We start from the raw sequence: 15,594 nt of genomic DNA, 5'->3' as shown, positions 1-15,594 counted from the left end.
ATTACCGGTTATGACACAAGGTCGGACGAAATATGTTCAATTAGTCCTATGGCTCGTTACGACTCGATTAATATAGCATGTGAATCACGTTGTCAAGTTTCATGCAAGATATAAGTATAAACGAAAGGTTATAACGATTAACCAAAGGATTGGTTAAGTTTGAATAAAAGTCAACTTTGGTCAAGTCAAAGTCAACACGTTCGGGTCGGGTCTCTGACAATTTTTCTGAGTTTCATAATCATATATGAGCATGTTAGAACAAGTTTCATGTTAATCGGAGGTGCGTAGCATAGTTAGAATTAAACGTGAAAACGCAAAGTTGAACAGCCCCCAATCCAGGCAAATGCCGCGCCGCGCAAAAGGTGGGCCGCGCCGCGGCAATACACGTGGGCTGATCCCTGGCTTTTTCAAGTGTTCAAGTCTCAAACCAAACTTCATTTTAACACAACTAATGAACCGTAAACACTTAAAACGCATGCCATACATCGTTGGAAAGGTGTTTTAACGAGGAATACAACTAAGCACATATCATCAAACAATTACATCATTTAAAATGACCAAATCCTCGTCGAATGATCGTTAAAAGTTCATCATTAAAGTTTCAAGTTCGTAAAACGCATTTCATGATTCGGGAACTTACTACACACATATAAAATTCCGTTTCGTAGGTAATTACGCATACAATACAACTAAACACTTACCAACAACGTCTCATAGCATTCAAGGCATCAAAAGTTCATTTTAAGAGCTATCAAACCCTAACCAAGAATCATGAATTTAACATTTATGTTAATGAAGTTTTTCCAAGTCAACCTACATACCAAAACGAAGCTAATGATGCTAGTAACACTTTTAATACATGAACTTTAACATATCAACAACATTTAATCAACCAAAACTCAAGATTAAACACACCCATTTTCAAGTTCATTCTTGTTTATGAAAAATAACGAGATCGAGCAAATAAATCACATATTCATGTTAGACTCGAGTCATAGACACTAACTAACACACTTTAAATTTTAAAGGTCTAATTTATGAAAATTAGAGATTTTGAAAAGCTTACCTCAAGCTATGAAATTGGTACCCAATTGAAGTGGATGATGCAAGGATCACAAATATGTAATTTGTTTTGATGTTCGCTTGCTAGATTTGAAATGGATGATGAATCTTTGAAGATGTTAAAATGGTGTTCTTGGTGACTAGAGAGAAAAGAGAGAAGAGAGGAGAAGTGAATGTGTGGTGGTGGTGGGGTTTGACTAGCTGACCTAGTCAACTAGTTTGGCCCCTTGGCAACTTTGGTCCCTCGAGTTTAAAAGCGGGTGTGTGAATTAACCAAACGAGTTATTTTAAATACGCAAGAGTAAACGGGAGGTGTTAAAATTAAATAACAGAAATATTGAAAACGCTAATTAAAGAAAGTTACGAATTTAGATAACGAAAGATATTATAAAAAAAAAGACGGCGTTAAAATAAATTAACGGAAAAAGGTGGGTTATTAGACATATGATTGGATTTGACATGCAGAATCACATGTAATTTGAATTTACTATCACATGTGATTGTACTCGACATGCAGAATCACATGTGATTAGATTTTACAATCACATGTGATTGACATGCAGAATCACATGTGATTGGCTTTAATCGAATTGTACTGTGACGAACATTATGAGCGATAGTCTTCATATGAACTTGAAAGATTGAAAGTGCGGGGTTATTTATAATCATCTAGTGTAACTATCTGCAAATTTACAGTTTTTATGTTGTAGATTTGAGCACGAATTCTCAGGTCAAAGATTAGAGTAAAAAGTCAACCAAATTGATTTTATTCAAATTCGAATTCGATGTGTTGATTCGGGTCACAAGGATGTTTGTCGAGTGTTAAGTGATGTATTTGCAGCAAGTTTCATGAAGAAATCCACATAAGAAACACTTTGAATCACAAGTTCAATTATGGTTCCGTTTCATGCTTCATGCTACTGTTCATCATGGATTTTGAGGATTTGTTGTTGCTTTGGCTATGAGTTCGTCATGAAGAATGTATTTCGAAGCTCCTGGAGCTCAACGAAATTGATTCTGAGTCATAATTTGATTGTTCATAATAATCCCAATTTGATCAGAATTCACGATAAAGATGAAGAACAAATTTTTTTCCAGATCTGATGATGATATATGTGAATAGATATGGTGATGATTTGTTACAGGATCTACGATGATGAATATGCTTACAGAATTTCAATGGCGTACATGATTTCATGAATCGATAGTCCTGATACAGATTTTGGATCGTGATTGAATGCTCGATTTTGAATGGTGAGGTGTGTAGCGACCCGACCAAATCATCATTGACGGCTCCGTCTACTTAGGTCCCGTTACGTGGTCATAAGTCTTTAAAACAACGTTTGACCAAAAGATATGTCGCATTCATTTCAAATGTAAAGGTTGTTCAAGTTTACAAGAATAGTTCCACCACAAGTTACGATACGAAGTTTTAAGTACAAATGAAACTTATGCGACACAATTTAAAAGTATTCAAAAGACGCTCCATCTATGCATGTATACTCGACATCCAATGCAAGTATCAAAATAATGAGCGGAAGCATGTATCATGTATCGTTCAAGGACCTGAGAAAAACATAGAAATCTGTCAACGAAAACGTTGGTGAAATCATAGGTTTAAGTAAGTAAGTACAAGTGAACCACAAGATTTGCATCAATGAAGTAATAGTAATACATTCCAAAAGTTTGTTTCACGAGCACCCAATTATCAATACTTAACATTTCCTTCCATTGAACCCCATCACTTAGTGCTAGAACATACACTGTTTCTCGAAAATATATTTCATTCGTAAACGGTAGCGAACCGTTTGAATGAGGGTTTGTCAAACCCATATGGATCCATACAACATAAGTTCTCGCTTACACCCGGCAAGTGTAACTAATGATAATCGAATTGAGGATTTTGTTCTAAACTCGTATGTAGAATGTTTGTTTTCCTGTACTTGTGTTCACTTAGTTCAAAAGAATCGTTTATGTTTTCTCATCCCAAATATAAGTTCAAAAAGAGTAAAAGTGGGACTATGATCTCACCTTGAGTGCACGTACGAAAAGTACTTCACAAAATAGCGTGTGTGAAGGATAGTGCTAGTCTTGACCTAAACAAATAGGTCGTATCAATAACGGTAAACACGATAGGTCAAAGATGTTCAATTAGTCCTATGGCTCGTTACGACTCGATTATTTAGCATGTGAAATCAAATTGTCAAGTTTCATGCAGGATACAAGTATATAAACAAGTTAGGAAGGTTGCATAATCATTTGGTTAAGTTTGACAAAAAGTCAAACCTCGGTCGGTCAAAGTCAACGAAAAAGTCAACACGTTCGGGTCGTGTCCCGAACTATTTTTCTGAGGTTTTTAATCATGTATGAGCATGTTAGAACAAGTTACATGTGAATCGGAGGTGCGTAGCATAGCAAACATTATTCAAAAATTGACCAAGTTGGACAGACCCAAATGGCGCGCCGCGCGGGTATATGGCGCGCCGCGCGGGTACCTGTGCAGAGAATTCTGGCAGTTTTTAAGTTTTATGCACGAACCTAACTTCAATCAATCACCATTTATGATCCGCAAACAATCAAGACAAGTATCTTATACCGTTGGGAAGGTAATTTGACGAGGAAAACAACTAAACACATTTCATCAATCAATCTACCTATTACAACAACCAAAACCGCATCTAATGCTTAACATTAACCGCATACAAGTTCATAAATGCAATTCAATGATTCGGGCAACCAATTTACATGAATGATATGCCGTTTCGAAGGTAATCAAGCATACAATCCAACTAAACACTTACCAATAATAATCCATGGCATTCAATGCATCAAAAGTCCATTTCAAGTTCATCAAACCCTAACCCAAATTCACCAAAATCAATAATCAAGTTCATGAAGTTTTCTAAGGCAACCTACACATCAAATTGAAGCTAGTGATGCTAGTAACACAATTAAAACATCAACTTTTAACATCTAACAACATATGATCATCCAAAATTCAAGAACAACACACCAAAATTCAAGTTCATGCTAGTTACACTAAAACAACGAGATCGAGCATATAAATCATATATTCATGTTAGACTTGAGCCATAGACACTAATTAACACTTTTATAAGTTAAAAACATCAAGAACACAAAATCTAGTGATTTTAGAAAGTTACCCAAATGAGATGAAGTTGGTACCAAAACGAAGAGGATGAAGAGAGGATCACGAATATGTAATTTCTTTTGTTGTAAGCCTCCTAGATCGAATTTAGATGATGATTGAATGAATTTGGTTTTGAGTGTGTGTGTTCTTGCTAGAGAGAAAGAGAGAGAGATGGAGATGAAATGAATGGGTGAAAGGGGTTTGACCCTTTGACCTAGTCAAGGGTTTGATCCCTTGTCAAGTTTAGTCCCTCAACTTTCGTTCGGGTGCGGGAATTACCTAAACGAGATAATTTAAAACGCGTATCAACGGGAGATGTTATAAACATATAACGGACTTTATATTAGTATAACGGAAAAGTAAACGGAAAAAGGCGGGATGTTACATTACCTACTCCTTAAAAGAAATTTCGTCCCGAAATTTAAGTAGGCGTAGTAGTCGTTGTTTCTTCCTCGAGATCTTGCGTTTCTGAATTCACAAATAGATGAGGATACTTCCTTCGCATTTGATCTTGTCTTTCCCAAGTAAACTCGGGTCCCCTTTTGGCGTTCCAACGGACTTTAACAGTCGGGATTCGGCTTTGTTTCAATGTCTTGACGGAGGTGTCCACAATTTCAACCGGTTCCTCCACAAAATGAAGTTTGTCATCAATAGTAAGTTCTTCGAGAGGGATGACGATATCGGGTTCGGCAAGACACTTTTTCAAGTTAGATACATGGAAGGTAGGATGAACGGAGTTCAATTGAGGCGGAAGATCTAAACGATAAGCAACGGTTCCAATACGCTCCAAGATTTCGAAAGGACCAATATACCGCGGATTTAGCTTCCCGCGTTTCCCAAAACGGATTACACCCTTCCAAGGTGCGACTTTTAACATTACTCGGTCACCGACTTGAAATTCAAGATCGTTGCGTCGTTTGTCGGTATAGCTCTTTTGACGACTTCGGGCCGTCCTAAGCCTATCTCGGATTTGAACGATTTTCTCGGTGGTTTCGTGAATGAGTTCGGGTCCGGTGATTTGCACGTCGCCTACCTCGGCCCAACAAAGAGGTGAACGACATTTGCGGCCATATAGCGCTTCAAAAGGTGCGGCTTTAATACTCGCGTGATAACTATTGTTGTAAGAGAACTCGGCGAGAGGTAAGTGCTTGTCCCAAGCTTTTCCGAAATCAACCACGCAAGCTCGTAACATGTCCTCTAAGGTTTGAATTGTACGTTCGCTTTGTCCATCGGTTTGAGGATGATATGCGGTGCTCATGTCTAAACGCGTTCCCAACGCTTCTTGCAATGTACGCCAAAATCTAGAAACGAAACGGCCATCTCGGTCGGAGATAATCGATAATGGTACACCGTGTCGGGCTACGATCTCCTTAATGTAAAGTTGTGCAAGTTTCTCCATTTTGTCCGTTTCTTTCATGGCAAGGAAGTGTGCGGATTTGGTGAGACGGTCAACAATAACCCAAATGGTATCAAAACCGCCCGTCGTTTTTGGTAGCTTGGTGATAAAATCCATCGTTATCCTTTCCCACTTCCATTGCGGGATCTCGGGTTGTTGAAGTAGTCCGGACGGTCTTTGGTGTTCGGCTTTGACTTTGGAACATGTCAAACACTTGGAAACATACGTAGCTACGTCCCTTTTGATGTTCGGCCACCAATATAGTTGTTTAAGATCGTGGTACATCTTATTGGCACCGGGGTGAATCGAGTATCGTGACTTATGGGCTTCATCTAGAATAAGGCTTCGTAGATCCCCATAACTAGGCACCCAAATTCTTCCGGCGAAATATCGGAGTCCGGTTTCTTTAACTTCGAATCGAGAGGTGAGGACGTTCAAGTGTTCGAGAGAGATGTTTTCATCCTTGAGAGCCTCATCTTGGGCTACCCGAATTTGGCTATTAAGGTTTGTGTGGATGGTGATGTTTAAGGCTCGGACACGAAGAGGCACCGCTCTTTCTTTTCGACTTAAGGCATCGGCTACTACATTTGCCTTCCCAGGATGGTAACGAAGCTCGCAATCGTAATCGTTTAAGGTTTCAATCCACCTTCGTTGTCTCATGTTTAGTTGCTTTTGATCGAAAATGTGTTGAAGGCTTTTGTGATCGGTGAAGATAGTACTCTTGGTTCCATAAAGATAGTGTCTCCACATTTTAAGTGCAAAGACAACGGCTCCGAGTTCGAGATCATGTGTCGTATAGTTTCGTTCATGAATTTTGAGTTGTCGAGAAGCATAAGCAATGACTTTCGTTCGTTGCATCAATACACACCCAAAACCATGTTTTGAGGCATCGCAATATACAACAAAGTCATCATTGCCTTCGGGAAGTGACAAGATAGGAGCGGTGGTTAGCTTCGTTTTCAAGATTTGGAATGCGGATTCATGTTCGGTCGCCCAAATGAATTTCTTTCCCTTGTGAGTCAATGCGGTTAGAGGACGTGCAACCAAAGAGAAGTTTTCGATGAATCTACGATAGTACCCGGCGAGACCCAAAAATTGACGAATGTGAGTAGGAGTAGTAGGAGTCTCCCATTTGCTAATGGCTTCGATTTTCGTGGGATCGACTTTAATACCTTGATCACTTACAACATGACCAAGAAATTGAACTTCCTTTAACCAAAATTCACACTTGGAGAATTTGGCATAGAGTTGTTCTTTTCTTAAAAGTTCAAGCACAAGTCGGAGGTGTTCCTCGTGTTCTTCTTCGCTTTTTGAATAGACTAAAATATCATCGATGAACACGATAACGAATTTGTCAAGATACGGTTTGCACACGCGGTTCATAAGATCCATGAACACCGCTGGTGCGTTAGTGAGACCAAATGGCATTACAAGAAATTCATAACTACCATAACGAGTTCGGAAAGCGGTTTTGGAGACATCTTCCCCCTTAACCCTTAATTGATGATAACCCGAGCGGAGATCGATTTTCGAATATACACAAGACCCTTGTAGTTGATCAAAGAGGTCATCGATGCGAGGAAGAGGATATCGGTTCTTAACCGTCAATTTATTTAGTTCACGATAATCAATGCACATTCGTAGGGATCCGTCTTTCTTCTTGACGAATAAAATCGGAGCGCCCCATGGTGAATGGCTAGGTTGAATGAAACCACGGTCAAGTAACTCTTGGATTTGACTTTGCAATTCTTGCATTTCAGATGGAGCGAGTCTATATGGTGCACGTGCTACGGGTGCGGCTCCCGGAATAAGATCGATTTGGAATTCAACCGGTCGATGAGGCGGAAGACCCGGCAATTCGTCGGGAAATACATCGGAATAGTCACTAACAATTGGCACATCATCGATGGGCTTCTCATCGGACTCGACTTTCTTAACGTGAGCAAGGATCGCAAAACAACCCTTACGGAGTAGTTTTCTAACTTTAACACACGAAACGAGGTTGAGTCCGGTTATCGCCATAGACGATCAAAGGTTTACCATTCTCGATAGGAATTCGGATTGCGTTAAGATCACAAAGAATGTGAGATTTCGTTTTGACTAACCAATTCATACCGATTATTACATCAAAGCTTCCTAGTTCCATGGGTATCAAATCAATTTAAAATTCCTTACCCAAAATGTTTATCGTACACCCCCGGTAATATGTGTCGGCACTTAATAGTTTCCCGTTAGCCACTTCAATGGTATAAGTGGTATCTAATGGAAGAGGTGGAGTGCTAAAAGAATGAGTCAAAGTCTTGGATACAAAGCATTTATCGGCACCTGAATCGAATAAGCAAGAGACATGAGAATTGTTGAGAAGAAACGTACCCGTGACTAGTTCAGTGTCATCCCGGGCTTCCTCGGTGTTGATGTTGAAAGCTCGGCCGCGCGTATTGGTGTTATCTTTCCTTTTCGGGCATGCATTTCTATAATGACCCGTTTGACCACATTCGTAACAAGTGCCCGTATTTGGTGCATTGGGCCACTTTCGAGCAACGGGAGTGGCACTTTTACAATCGTTGGCCTTATGACCAACTCCTTGGCACCGGTGGCAAATTAACTTGCCACATTCACCAAAGTGATGTTTGTTGCATTTGTTGCAAAGAGGTAGATTCCCGGCATAACCCTTCTTGCCGTCGGAGGTGTAAGGCTTCTTAGCAAAGTTGTTGTTGTTTGATTGGGAGGGTTCCCACTTTCTTTTGTTGCCGCCCGATTTATCCTCGGCCTTAGGTGCCGGAACTACGATTTCGTCAACCGTTTCTATCAGTTGGCGAGCCATGTTCATAGCGGCTTGATGAGTAGTGGGTTTGGATGACATCACCCCTTGTTTGATGCTTTTTGGAAGACCGAGCATGTAGAGCTCAATCCTTTGAGATTCGGGGTTAAAAAGATTAGGACACATCAAGGATAGTTCGGCGAAGCGTTGATTATAAGCTTTAAGATCGTTTCCGACCGCTTTCAAAGCTCTTAGTTCTTCCTCAAGCTTTCGGGTTTCTTCGCGCGGAAAATATTCAACAATCATCTTTTCCTTTAGATCGGCCCAAGAGAGGGCATGAGCTTCATCGGTACCCACCGATTGAACATAGGTATTCCACCATGTTAGAGCAATTCCGGAGAAAGTGTGAGTGGAGTATTTGACCTTATCTTGGTCCCGACAACCGCTTATGCTAAAGACGGCTTCCGTTTGCTCAAACCATCGGATGAGCACGACCGGTCCCCCGGTTCCATCAAAAGTGTGAGGTTTGCACCCCATGAAAGCTTTATAGGAGCATCCCTCGTTTGAGTTTCCGGCTCCATTGTTGTTGTTGTTGTTATTGTTGTTGTTGTGGTTGTTATTATTATTGTTGTTGGATGAGTGACCGGCCATGGCCGCATCTACGGCGGTAGCTATCATCCGTTCGAGAGCTTGTTCGGGAGTTTCATTGCGGCGTACACGACGAGGAGCCATTGTTCCTTCAAGACACAAGAATATCATTGATTAGTATTCTCAATAATACTAACCGTGATATAGAATAAAGATAAAGAGAAGTTTTTCCTCGACTCGCCTTAAATTCTTTATGCCATAATGTCGGAACGTTCATATGAGTCACCGTAATATAATCCCGGAAATTATATTACCCTGATTCATATGTGCATTCGACATTATTCTATAAAGTCAAGGTGGCGTGTCAATCAAATTAAACAACGTGAGATTAAGATGAACTAAGAGTAGATATGAGTAGAAGCGTTCGAGTATAAATGCACATTTTGTCAAGTAATTCCTATGTCAAGTCTATATGCCGGTTGTAGTCTAGACTCACCAATGTACCCTATGACTCGAGGTTGACACCAATGAACTCTAAATCCCTACAACCAACGCTCTGATACCATCTGTAGCGACCCGACCAAATCATCATTGACGGCGCCGTCTACTTAGGTCCCGTTACGTGGTCATAAGTCTTTAAAACAACGTTTGACCAAAAGATATGTCGCATTCATTTCAAATGTAAAGGTTGTTCAAGTTTACAAGAATAGTTCCACCACAAGTTACGATACGAAGTTTTAAGTACAAATGAAACTTATGCGACACAATTTAAAAGTATTCAAAAGACGCTCCATCTATGCATGTATACTCGACATCCAATGCAAGTATCAAAATAATGAGCGGAAGCATGTATCATGTATCGTTCAAGGACCTGAGAAAAACATAGAAATCTGTCAACGAAAACGTTGGTGAAATCATAGGTTTAAGTAAGTAAGTACAAGTGAACCACAAGATTTGCATCAATGAAGTAATAGTAATACATTCCAAAAGTTTGTTTCACGAGCACCCAATTATCAATACTTAACATTTCCTTCCATTGAACCCCATCACTTAGTGCTAGAACATACACTATTTCTCGAAAATATATTTCATTCGTAAACGGTAGCGAACCGTTTGAATGAGGGTTTGTCAAACCCATATGGATCCATACAACATAAGTTCTCGCTTACACCCGGCAAGTGTAACTAATGATAATCGAATTGAGGATTTTGTTCTAAACTCGTATGTAGAATGTTTGTTTTCCTGTACTTGTGTTCACTTAGTTCAAAAGAATCGTTTATGTTTTCTCATCCCAAATATAAGTTCAAAAAGAGTAAAAGTGGGACTATGATCTCACCTTGAGTGCACGTACGAAAAGTACTTCACAAAATAGCGTGTGTGAAGGATAGTGCTAGTCTTGACCTAAACAAATAGGTCGTATCAATAACGGTAAACACGATAGGTCAAAGATGTTCAATTAGTCCTATGGCTCGTTACGACTCGATTATTTAGCATGTGAAATCAAATTGTCAAGTTTCATGCAGGATACAAGTATATAAACAAGTTAGGAAGGTTGCATAATCATTTGGTTAAGTTTGACAAAAAGTCAAACCTCGGTCGGTCAAAGTCAACGAAAAAGTCAACACGTTCGGGTCGTGTCCCGAACTATTTTTCTGAGGTTTTTAATCATGTATGAGCATGTTAGAACAAGTTACATGTGAATCGGAGGTGCGTAGCATAGCAAACATTATTCAAAAATTGACCAAGTTGGACAGACCCAAATGGCGCGCCGCGCGGGTATATGGCGCGCCGCGCGGGTACCTGTGCAGAGAATTCTGGCAGTTTTTAAGTTTTATGCACGAACCTAACTTCAATCAATCACCATTTATGATCCGCAAACAATCAAGACAAGTATCTTATACCGTTGGGAAGGTAATTTGACGAGGAAAACAACTAAACACATTTCATCAATCAATCTACCTATTACAACAACCAAAACCGCATCTAATGCTTAACATTAACCGCATACAAGTTCATAAATGCAATTCAATGATTCGGGCAACCAATTTACATGAATGATATGCCGTTTCGAAGGTAATCAAGCATACAATCCAACTAAACACTTACCAATAATAATCCATGGCATTCAATGCATCAAAAGTCCATTTCAAGTTCATCAAACCCTAACCCAAATTCACCAAAATCAATAATCAAGTTCATGAAGTTTTCTAAGGCAACCTACACATCAAATTGAAGCTAGTGATGCTAGTAACACAATTAAAACATCAACTTTTAACATCTAACAACATATGATCATCCAAAATTCAAGAACAACACACCAAAATTCAAGTTCATGCTAGTTACACTAAAACAACGAGATCGAGCATATAAATCATATATTCATGTTAGACTTGAGCCATAGACACTAATTAACACTTTTATAAGTTAAAAACATCAAGAACACAAAATCTAGTGATTTTAGAAAGTTACCCAAATGAGATGAAGTTGGTACCAAAACGAAGAGGATGAAGAGAGGATCACGAATATATAATTTATTTTGTTGTAAGCCTCCTAGATCGAATTTAGATGATGATTGAATGAATTTGGTTTTGAGTGTGTGTGTTCTTGCTAGAGAGAAAGAGAGAGAGATGGAGATGAAATGAATGGGTGAAAGGGGTTTGACCCTTTGACCTAGTCAAGGGTTTGATCCCTTGTCAAGTTTAGTCCCTCAACTTTCGTTCGGGTGCGGGAATTACCTAAACGAGATAATTTAAAACGCGTATCAACGGGAGATGTTATAAACATATAACGGACTTTATATTAGTATAACGGAAAAGTAAACGGAAAAAGGCGGGATGTTACAAGGTGAATAACGTTCAATGATCGATCTAAGATTATCTAAGGGTTGAGATTTATCCTTTAGATTTCGACTTAAATTAAGGATGCAAATGAATATTATATGTTTAATTGTTTATCCTTATTTTTAAGAGCATTTTTGATAGATTATTTATAACTTTTTAGTTGTAGAACTATTAATCCAAAAATTTTAAATGAATGACTAGATTATGAGGGTATTGATTATGGTCGGTCAAGAGAATTTAAGTAGCTAGATTGAGATGGAAAAATGGACTTTATATCCTAACAAATAATATAAGTTATTTAAAAAAGGTATATAGACCCTGTACTTGTCGAGAATGCTAAAATGGTTCAGTTGCGTTTTCATAATTTCCCGTTTCTAAAATCTCCGATCGTGTATGTATATATAAAAAATATTCTCACCTTAAAAATCATGTGTCACTCTTCCGAACCTCCCTCGGCTTTCTTACATCTTTTGTTTAACCAATCGAACTAATTATTAATAATGCCATCTACAATATCACTCTTAGGGATGGCAAAAAAGCCCGAACCCGACGGGAAAAACCGAAACCCGACATAATTGGGCCGGGTTTGGTCCGGGCCTACGGGTCTCGGGCCGGGTATGAGATCGATTTTCAAAAAATATTCGGGTTCGGAATCGGGTCTGGGTTTAAATAAAGACCCGTCTACCCGGCCCATTTACCCGGCACGTATACCCTCATAATAATAATAATAACAATAATTATTAAAAATGAATAATAACAAAAATTAAATTAAAAAATATGTTGATTAAAAGGTCAATATGAATTTCTATATTTATTTATCATCTATCAACTTCACATTTTCATCTGCATTCAAATCAAGAATCTGATTTATAAAAATATTTAAAAATTGATAGTGATAATAATTGGAAATAGGAAATAATATATACTGTACAAATATACACATATAAATAAAACATATAATTTACAGAGGTATAGATTGTATATGCTTTTGATAATGTATTTATTTGCTAAAAAAAAGTAAACGGGTACCCGTTTACCCGCGGGTAAACCCGTTTACCCGCGGGTAAACCCGTTTACCCGCTAGTTACTAAACCCGTTTACCCGTCGGGTATTTGGTCCGGGTTTGGGAATAGTTTTCCTTATCGGGTCCGGGTCCGGGATTACTCAAACCCTACCCAAACTAGGCCCGATGTCATCCCTTTCACTCTTTTTAAATTTAGCCTTCTTTTTATTTTTTTTATAATATAAATATTAATATTAATATTAAAATAAAATATAATGTAAAAATCATTGTGCAGTATCTGTCGAATATATATTGGGCCATGATCGAGTGGTTTACATCAAACTATTTTAAGAAAAAAAGAGGGGATAGATAGTTAAGCAATACTTAACAACTTTTAAAATTTTAACCTTTTTTGAACATGACTAAGTTACAACAGAATACAAATTTCAGTTTAGATCAAGTACACTTCACTTCAAGGGTAAACACACGTGGATCCTGATTGTGGGATTTATATCACAAAAATACCGTCAATTCAAATATTATAAATAAATCCTTATTTTGTTTTCACATTCAAACTAACTTGACGTTTATTTAGCCACCACATTTTAAGCGGAACAATTGTTTTTCTTCTCAACTTTTATCACAACCAAATACAACACCTTTCATCATCATCATCATCCCTACATACAAACTCATATCACCATGAGCTCCGATCAAACTAGCCGTCAAAAGTCTCGAGTAGTAAGCTCTCGTTACCTCTCGTCCACCATTGCACCGCCCTCACCATCACCTTCACCGCCAATAGCACCAAACCGAAACACCGAAGAAAAACCAAAACAAAAACAAAAATACAAACACACTGCTTTTATTCGTGGACTTTGGCCACATACATCCAAATCGCATGATGAAAACAAACCAACTACAACTAGTCTTGCTGATCACCTCGGTCACAATAAACAAAAAGGCTCGTTTACTCGTTCGGGTTCTACTTCAAAAACAAAAAACAACAACATATTGAAAGAGTATCATACCCCAGTTAGTGGGTCTATCAGATACAATGGAAGATCATCCATTTCATCTTCCACGTCATCATCTTCTGAAGTTTTTGAGTCAAACGAAGTCATACTTTCTGGAAGACTATCAGTTGATGAAAATGTTCTTCGCAGAAGGTCATATAATTCAGAAAGTAGTGATCTTGGTTCACCTTTTACGACTGCTAGAAACTCATATATGGCACCTACGTTGAGTTCTAAGTCGTATAACATGAAAACTTTTAGTTCATCACCTATGCATGTTGCTATCAAGAAATCTATGTCTATGAAAAGGGAAAATTCGTCTTTAGAACGTGATTCATTTCCGTCTAGATTTGGATCACAATTGTCTTCAAGTTCAAAGCCTCCTAGTGTTAGAAAGAATATTTTGCATGTTGGTTTGGATCTGATTAAGGGTAAAAAAGGAGGGTCGAAGTTGCGCTCGTCTAATTGGGATACGATTACAAATATGGAGAATGTTCATAAACTGAAATTGCTTCATAATAGTTTGTTGCAGTGGAGGTATGCTAATGCTAGAGCACAAGTTGCTCATGACAACTTGGCTACTCAATGTGAGGTATGTGTTCTAGCATGTCATTTTGACTATTTAAGTCAAAGTTAAAAAGTTTCAAATATGATTTAGTAAGATATAGTAGATAGATATTATTTAATGACATCTCTTAAAACTTGTTCTTAAGGAGGTATAAAACGATTAACTTTGATAAATAACAAGAAATCACACCACATTTAGTATATAAGGGTTTAATAAAATTATATATTTACGCTTTTAACCCTTGAGAAAGTGTAAGGTTGAGGGGTCGTTGTGTAAATATAGGCGAATATGATGGACCGGATATAATGTGAACGCAAACTCAAAACTACAATATAATTTAACTAAGACTACAAGAAATCCCACCACATTTAGTATATAAGGGTTAATATTTTGCACCTAAGTAATAGAATTATAAATAAAATATAATATAATTGATAAAATTATTGATAATCAAGTGAATACAAGATGCCTTATATATATTTAAGACATAAATAAGAAATTAGATAATTAGAAAATATAATTAATCTATAACACTAATTCACTAGAAAATTGAGCCGTATTGGCATTCTAAGGGACTTTTATTGCTTGTTGCAAAATTACTTATGCGAATAATTCCTAACAAAGTCAAACTCGCATTGTACTTTTCAGCTGCATTTAATTTCAAAGTTTCAATTTTTCCTCTTGTTGGTTATGCATGCATTGAAAAACTCTGTACTTTGGCGTAGATTTCATTTGGTATTACCTTCTAACTTCTATTTTCAACATTAGTCGATCTTTTATTTTGTAGTGACACATATTTTTTTACTTCAATATTTGTCCCTGTTTTTCGTGCTACTCAACCCGCTTGACCTCATGCTTGTGTGCTTTCTGGGATTAACTATTATGGTCGAGTTTTCGGTCTTTGCATTTTTTCATTAGCAATGAAAGAGCTTCTTAAATATCCCTAGGTTGAAGTTATTTACTTCTTTTTACATGAAATGGCAGTATGACTCAAATGTACTTGACTTTTTCTTGGCTTACACAGCACTATCACCTTTTAACATCGTTATGGTACTAACACAAAGATTAGTCCATAGCGTGAAAAAGTTACTTGTTTCACTTTTCAGAGCCGTTTCACTAGTTGTTTCACTAGTCGTTTCGTCCCTAATCGTATTGTTACAAGTGATACTGGAAAACCTGATTTTGTTACTCATGCCATTGACATCATAA

This window comes from Rutidosis leptorrhynchoides, chromosome 5 (genome assembly GCF_046630445.1).
Source record: "Rutidosis leptorrhynchoides isolate AG116_Rl617_1_P2 chromosome 5, CSIRO_AGI_Rlap_v1, whole genome shotgun sequence".
NCBI lineage: Eukaryota > Viridiplantae > Streptophyta > Magnoliopsida > Asterales > Asteraceae > Rutidosis > Rutidosis leptorrhynchoides.
Note: the sequence above shows the minus strand (reverse complement) of the source record.